Here is an 8,368-nt window from a genome sequence, read left to right as displayed (position 1 = left end):
TTCCAAGAAATCAAGCAAAAAGTTGTTTGCCTATGGTCAAAAGGAGCCTATTGAAGTGATTGGAACATTTGTGTCTGAAATTGTATGCGGGGCCAATGGCAATTCGTGTGTTGATGAATTCACAGTTGTTAAGGGTCCAGGCCGATCTCTACTGGGAAAGAACACAGCGGAGAAATTGGAAGTGTTGAGGGTTGGTCCCATGAAAGAAGAAATATGTTCGTTAATGACAGAGGGCAATGGTGCTGATATTCGTGAGAAGTACGCAGAAGTTTTCACAGGAGTTGGGAAGCTGAGGGATTTCCAGCTGAAGCTTCATGTAAGAGATGATGTCACACCTGTCGCACAACCGGTACGGAGGCTACCATTTGGACTGAGAAGCAAGGTTGACGAGAAGTTGGACGAGTTGTTAGCCAAGGACATCATCGAAGAGGTGTCACACAAACCTACTGAATGGGTGTCGCCATTGGTTGTGGTCCCAAAGGCAGACGGTGATATCCGGATTTGTGTGGACATGCGCAGGGCGAATATGGCAATAGAGAGGGAGAGACACCCCATCCCCACGCTTGAGGAAGTGTTATATGATCTTAACGGTTCAACTGTGTTCTCAAAACTTGATCTGAAATGGGGTTTTCATCAAGTGGAACTGGATGAAAAATCGCGCGATATTACAACATTTGTTACACACCGTGGCTTGTACCGATACAAACGTTTGATGTTTGGAATAACATCAGCGCCCGAAAAGTACCAGAAAATAGTTGCTGATGTTTTGCAGGGGTGTAAGGGTGTGGCTAACTTGGCAGATGATCTCATTGTACATGGTTGTGGTATTGAAGAGCACGACAGGAATTTGCATACTGTTTTAAAGCGGTTGGGAGAAAAAGGATTAACTCTGAATGGAACGAAATGTCAGTTTCGCCTTCCCAAGCTAACCTTTTACGGTCATGATCTGAGCAGCCAAGGTGTTACGCCCAGTGAAGAGAAAGTAGCTGCCATTATGAATGCAAGTCCTCCGAAAGATGCTGCAGAGGTCAGATCATTCGTTCAGCTGGTGCAGTATTCTGCAAAATTTCTCCCCAACTTCGCGCAAGAAGCAGAGCCGCTTAGGAGTCTCCTGAGGAAGAATGAGCCTTTCGTTTGGGGTGAAGCACAGGAAAGGTCGTTTCAGAAGCTAAAAGAGCTTGCTGCAGGGGCCAGCACACTTGCATACTTCAGAGGGGACTGCAATACACGAATCATTGCCGATGCAGGTCCACACGGTTTGGGTGCGGTGTTGACTCAACTTCAAGATGGGGAGTGGCGAGCAATCTCGTATGCATCCAGGAACCTCACTGAAGTAGAGCGAAGGTACAGCCAGACGGAAAAAGAGGCATTAGCCCTGGTATGGGCCTGTGAAAGGTTTAACATTTATGTATACGGACGCCAGTTTGAACTAGAAACCGACCACAAACCGCTTGAGTGCATTTTTGGCAGGCTCTCTAAACCATCGGCGCGTATAGAACGATGGGTTCTAAGGTTACAGGGTTACGATTACAAGGTCGTTTACCGTCCCGGAAAAGCAAACATTGCCGACGCACTTTCGAGGCTTAATCAAGTCAACCCCAAAGACACAAGCGGAGAGGAGATTGACTTTGTTATGGCAGTCGCTCAAGGAAGCCTACCAGTGGCACTCTCGGCTAAACAAGTGGAAGAAGTGTCTGAGAGCGATCCAGAGATGGTTAGCCTGAGACAGTACATTTTAAGTGGGGACTGGTCTCAATGTAGGATGTCTGCGTATTTGTGTGTCAGGAACGAGCTATGCGTGTTAGGAAAACTTGTCTTACGTGGCACTCGAATTGTCATACCGGAGGCTCTAAGGGGAGAGGTCCTACGTCTTGCTCATGAGGGTCACCAGGGCATCGTAAAGATGAAGGCACGCCTCAGAACAAAGGTCTGGTGGCCAAAAATGGACTTAGACGCCGAACGAGTCTGCAAGTCTTGTCATGGATGTCAGGTTGTAGGGGAGTTACAGCCTCCAGAGCCAATGAAAAGAGTGGAACCACCTACCGGTCCTTGGCAGGATATAGCCATAGACTTGATGGGTCCTCTTCCGACGGGAGAAAGTTTGTTGGTAGTCGTGGACTATTTCAGCAGATTCTATGAGGTGGAAATCATGAGGTCGACCACGTCCAAGAAAGTGGTAGATGTACTGGCACAGATATTTTCAAGATATGGATATCCTTTTACTCTCAAGTCCGACAATGGTCCTCAGTTTTGCTGCGAGGAGTTTAAGACGTTCCTCTCAGACCACGGAATAGAACACCGGACATCTCCTCCGCTGTGGCCGCAGGCCAATGGGCACGTCGAGAGACAGAATAGAACGCTTCTAAAGGCTTTGAAAGTGGCTCACGTTGAAGGAAAAGAGTGGCGGGGAGAACTTGATAAGTTTCTGCTCGCGTACAGGAGCACACCACAAGTAAGCACAGGAGTTACTCCTGCTTTCCTCATGTTCGGTAGAGAATTGAAAACTAAATTTCCAGAGCTGAAGAGAGCTAATAACCTGTTGAATGAGGGTGTAAGAGACAATGACTGGAATCACAAGTTGATCCACAAGGCATATGCTGATAACAGACGAGGTGCTGTAGAAAATCCTGTGATGCCTGGAGACCAAGTTTTACTAAAGAACACGAAAACGTCTGGTAAGCTTGAAGCAAATTTTGAGAGTGAACCATACACAGTGCAAACTAAGGAAGGCCGTGAGGTGACTGTTCGGTCGAAAAAGGGCGTGGAATACAGGCGGAACAGTTCTTTTGTTAAACGTTACAACCCACCAGAGGATACACAGGAGTTAACAGAAAATGTAAGTGAAAAGGCTGTTAGCTCAGCAGTTGGAGAGGCTGTAAGCCCAGCGGTTGCCCCAGTACCTTGGAAGAAAGTACAGTAACATCACGACCCAGCCGGACAATCAGAATGCCGGAGAAATACAAGGATTATGTACTCTATCAAGTAGACTCTGTTGACGCATTGAACCTGTGTTGAACTTTGGTAGACTTCGTTTAAGTTTAAGGATTAGTAGAACTGGACAGTATCCTTCTAGTTGCGCAGTCCATGTGGAGCGGTTTTTCGTACTATGTGTTTTGTTGACATTTTCCTTTCACTATATTCTGTTTCCAAAGAAAGGAAGGGATGTAATGTATTGATAACCTTTTAACCGGAAATAACTCTAGTTTTCATACCGGAAGTTTACAGAAATCGCGGGCTTACTTAGACCCATGGGAAATGGGAAACCATGCTCTTTTATGTGCCATGCGAGTGAAGTAAAGTTTACTGTTGTGTTTAGTTTAATCTGTGTGATTCGTTGGCCATCGATACGCAATCTTTACACACTTAAGGTGTTCGATTCGTTCTCTGTCTTTGTTGAACCCATAAGTTACCAGAGAATTTTCCATTTGGTTTCAGTGTTCTACATAACAGCACACTTGGTAAAATCTTAGAAATGCAGCTCACTTTGATTTCGGTTCGACGGGCGATAGATTGTTGTCGAAGTCCATTGCTCTTCGCTTTTAAGATTCCACCGCCTGTCTTGTTCAGTATCCAACTGACTTTCCATTATTGAGCTCCATAAGGGTATGTTTTGTTTAAGGATTCACTAAAACGCCATTCGCGTTACATGACTTTCGACGCCATTGCCCGTTAAGTTTATCATTCTACTGTGTCCACCAGAGAAATTTACGCATTTCCACTTCCCTCTCCATGCACAAAGACACCACGTAGCAGGGGAGTGACAGGCAAGACTTTTACAGACACGGGAAAAAAATTAAATTAAATTAAAGAAAAACAAATAAAACAAACAAATGAAACGCAGATCCCTACTGGGTTTGCCATACTGGCAACCCAGTAATTAGACCTAAACAAGAGTTTGTAGGCCTAAGGTTAGCTTGTGAACACACGAACCTAAACCCTCGCACTGAAGGGAAAACATGTCAAACACAAAAGCGAATGAAAGGATCCTAAATAAGAACTTTTTACACCTCAGTGATACTGGAATAAACTGACTGTTCAAAACGTTAAACTGTTGCAAAACCACGTTATCTCTATCTTTGTTAATTGGTATTGTAGCCATACATCTCAAAATAAATTAAGGTATTTTAAGCTATTAATTCCGCACCTTTGTGAGGAACAGTGATATGACCCCTGAAAATATTTGCAAGTTCAAATAACAAATACAATGATAAGGGATGAAATAACCAAATAAATTTAAGCTCAGTAACAAGAATTGAAATTATTTACTTTTGATGTAATACTGCTGTAAACTTAACTTAAACTAAAGAAAAGGCATAAGGAAGTGTGTATTGTAAGGTTGAGAAGTCTTACTCTAAGCTTTTTGCTTTAAGTTGCCTTAAGTTTCGGCGACTTAAGGTCCCAGAGTAGGCCTAATACTGAGCTAATTTAGAAGTTAATTACTTTTTTTTTTTTCAATTTCCGAAAGGGACCAGCAACATGTAATTGGTTCACAGGCTAAAGTGAAGTTGCGGTTCATGCCTCCATGAGTTGTAACCGGTTAGTTATTCTTTTCTCATTTGCTGAATGAGTTGAAGCCATTATTTACTTCTGGATTGAGTCTGAATTAGTTTGCCCCTACAAAGAGCTAGTGGTGATTTTTTTTAAAGCTAAGGACTTTTCCATTTGACAGAACTGAAATAACACTGAGACCGAGCATTTAGAAGGACTAACTTTCAACGCCTTCAAATTAACTCACTTCGAGGGATATACATACTCCTCCAGAAGAATTCGAGGGATTATTATGCAAATTTTCCTTCAAATTGTTACATTTTCTTTGCAAACGGACGAGTCTGGCTGGCTTGTTCTGACAAAGAAAAGCGCCCTAGTTTCCTTTCTTTTAGCTTAAGAGAAATTGAAATAAGTTTTTAACCTTGAATGAGACAATCCTACGTTTAATATTTAGGAAACAAAAATGGTTAAAATGTTGGCTACTTACTAAACTTAGGAGACAGAAGTGAAGTAAATGTACGAAACATGAAAATATCTGCTTGGCTTTTCCCGACAGTGTTTCGTTATGCGCCGATCAAATCGGAACTTCAACATCCCCTTCTTCTGGTTACAAGACTCGACTTAATACCATCAAGCAAGTTTATCGAATTGGGTTCGGTCAACTCGTCTTTCTCACGTCATGCTCCAAGGGTTTGGTCGCGTGACAGCATGCGTGACAGGCAAATCGACACCACTGTACTTCGAAGGCGAAGGATTCCATATAATACCAAAAGTCAAACATCGAGTCAAACAACAACAACCATCCAACACGGAACGTCCCAAAAATAATGCTGGCTAATGTTATGTCTCTTGCACCAAAGATTACAGAAGTGGCTGAATTTGTTGTGCATAAGACATCGACTTAGTATGCATTACCGAGACGTGGCTAAAGAGCGCATTGCTTATAGTGTTGTGGAAATCCCTAACTATTCCATTATCCGCCTCGACAGAAAAGAGGTCGAGCACGGTGGGGTTTGCTTATACGTAAAGGACGGTTATTCAAAATATCGGGTGATTCAAGAGCTTCAATGTTGCGAGGAACACAAAATATTATGGGTCTATCTTAGGCCAACGCGACTTCCCCGATGGTACTCCTGTTTAGTTATGGCAATTGTGTTTCACCCTAACCCATCAGCTGCGAACAATGACAACATTCGAGATATCTCTTTAGTTCTCTGACTCTGGCTGAATCAATGTATCCAAACTGTGCCTTTACAGTTTGTGGTGATTTCAATCGCCTTAACGTGCAGCCCATGATGAATCTTTTTCGTTGAAGCAGATCGTAAATGTTCCAACTAGAAAAAATGCCATTTTGGACCTCATTTTCACAAATCTTCAATCGCATTATGAAAATCCTCAGGCCTTTCCACCGTTTGGCTTGTCCGATCACAACACAGTGCTAAGTTCTCCAAAGGCAAGGGAAAAGCCTAGAAAAATGACCAAGTTTGAACTTAAGCGTGATCTACGTCCCAGCCGTAAAGCTGAACTGGGCCGCTATTTAGGCAGCATCGATTTGCGCGTCCTTTTTACTGGTCTTCAAAGCTACGAAGAACTACTTGGCGCGTTTCAAAAAGTGCTTCCTACAGGTCTAGACCTTCTAATGCCTGTAAAAAGGGTGCAAATTAACATTGGCGACCCCTCTTGGATGACAAGCGAGCTGAAGTCGCTCATTCTAAAACGGCAACGAGCCTTTCACGAACACGGATCTGAGTCAGTCCAGTTTAAGTTCCATAGGAACGCTGTTAACCGGAAGCGCAAATGCTGCAAAGCAATATTCTACGAAACAAAGATCGATCAAATAAAGGAGAGCTGGTGGAAGGAAGTAAAGAGACTCAGCGGAGCGCAGCAATCCTCCTCGAGCAACTTGATTTCCCTCCTCGACATCGATGAGTTGGAGGGGTTGTCCATGCGCGAGGTTGCTGACTTTATCATCCATGCCTTGTTAGAGGCTCTTGAAGAGTATCGCCTCACTGACGAGATTCCCAGGCTCCCTCTAGAAGATCAGCATCTAGTGGTTACGGAGTATGACGTATATAAGAGACTTTCTCATCTAAATGCAGCCAAAGCAGGCGGACGGGAACGGCAATCAAACACCATGGGGTTAATAAACCTCAAATTCACTTGTCTCTTTACAAAGCTTGTTTGAATGGAATTTTTGACCAACAAAGACAAATTCATTCGCTTGTCAAAGTTGAGATTGAAGCACGCGGTGCATACCCTGGGAACGAGGTTGAAAATTCAGTCTCGAGATCCATGACTCACTCCAGATCATTCCATGAAAAACTGTTTATAGACCTTATTCATAAATGGCGGTCAATTTATAATTCTTTTGTCGAAGTGCAAATTAGCCTACCAAGCCTCGATACCATACAGTGAATTAAAAAGAATTGTTGCTCTAAAATAAGGTTTGGTAGGCTAATTTGCACGTGGACAAAAGAATTATAAATGTGACCGCCATTTATGAATAAGGTCTATTGAAAGAAGAAATACCTGTTAACAAATAACAGAATAACATCAATCATATGTCATAGTTAGTGGACGTGATGTTTATTCTACTAAAGGGCTAAAATTGTGGGTAGGACTTCGAAGTATTTTTCATTTCAATGAAGGCGAGTTAACGTTGGATTAAGACTTCCTAAGACTTGACTTTGGATTTTTTCCGAGGTTTTTACGATAAAAATTGTTTTCCAAGATTTGAGTTGCTAAACTCAGGTCACGGCTTATCTGCCAGGCTTTACTGTATTTGCTTGATATGGACTTGTTAACTAGCACTATAATAGCTACAGACTGCATTTTTGCATGTGAAACTTCATTTTCTTGAAAGTTACCTGATTTAACACTGTACATGTTAATAAAATAGTTATTATTTCAGTAAGTAATCAAACTTGGTGCATTGTGTACAGGTCTATATGTTTCACTTCCTTTACAGCCCAACTGAAATTAGCATTTCACGGCGTACCTCCACTGATCCTTGGAAGAAGATATCGTTTCCGAGTGAAAGAGAAGCAGAAGAGTTTTGATGATAAGCATATGCACCGATCAACTCGAAACTTCAACCCCCCCCCCCCCCCCCCAGGCAAACCACGGGCATTTGAACTTTAGAAGATTGGATCGTTTAACTTCCCGCACCCCTGGGCCAAAATAGTGTTCAAATGCTCTACCCTATCGCCGGATTTGACTGTCTATCCCCAACTTTTGAAGACCTTTTTCGTAAACCAATCGCTCACAAATGTTATATCTCTTCTTTTAAACTCTTCCATCTCGTTCAAACACGTGTTTTATGGCTGTTAGCGACCTGACTCTTCCGGTTCAATTTTCCCCACCCCACGCAGGCAAAGGTCAAATTCCCCACTTCCCGGCACAGAAGATAGTTAATGGCCGGGGGGGATGTTGAAGTTTCGATTTGATCGGCGCATTATACACGTAGAAAAGACCTCTGAGTTTATTTCATGTACTTCATGTTCACTGTGAATTTGACTCTATTATTATGCAAAATTTTAGCTACATGCATTATTCTATTGTTTTGGCACCAACCTGGCCAAGTATCGTGAAAGGTGCCAACGTATCACCATAGTCAATTCGAAGGAGTGGTTATGCGAGAGAACAATGTCGCTATCTATGTTAGCAGATACAGCGGCCATTTTGATTTCTATTGTTTCAAATAGCTATTATGGGATGCCCAGAAGACAAATACATATTAATTTGCCCCCCTGCGCATCCCATAATGTCTTTTGAAACAATAGAAATCAAAATGGCCGCCGTATCTGCAAAAAGGTCTATTGACCGTAACCGTGGACAATCTTTTTGTTTTCTTCGCTTTGCACGAGATCGCAAATTAGTT

This window comes from Montipora foliosa, chromosome 11 (assembly GCF_036669935.1).
Source record: "Montipora foliosa isolate CH-2021 chromosome 11, ASM3666993v2, whole genome shotgun sequence".
Lineage (NCBI taxonomy): Eukaryota > Metazoa > Cnidaria > Anthozoa > Scleractinia > Acroporidae > Montipora > Montipora foliosa.
The sequence above is the reverse complement of the archived record's forward strand: the minus strand, read 5'-3'. Positions refer to the sequence as shown.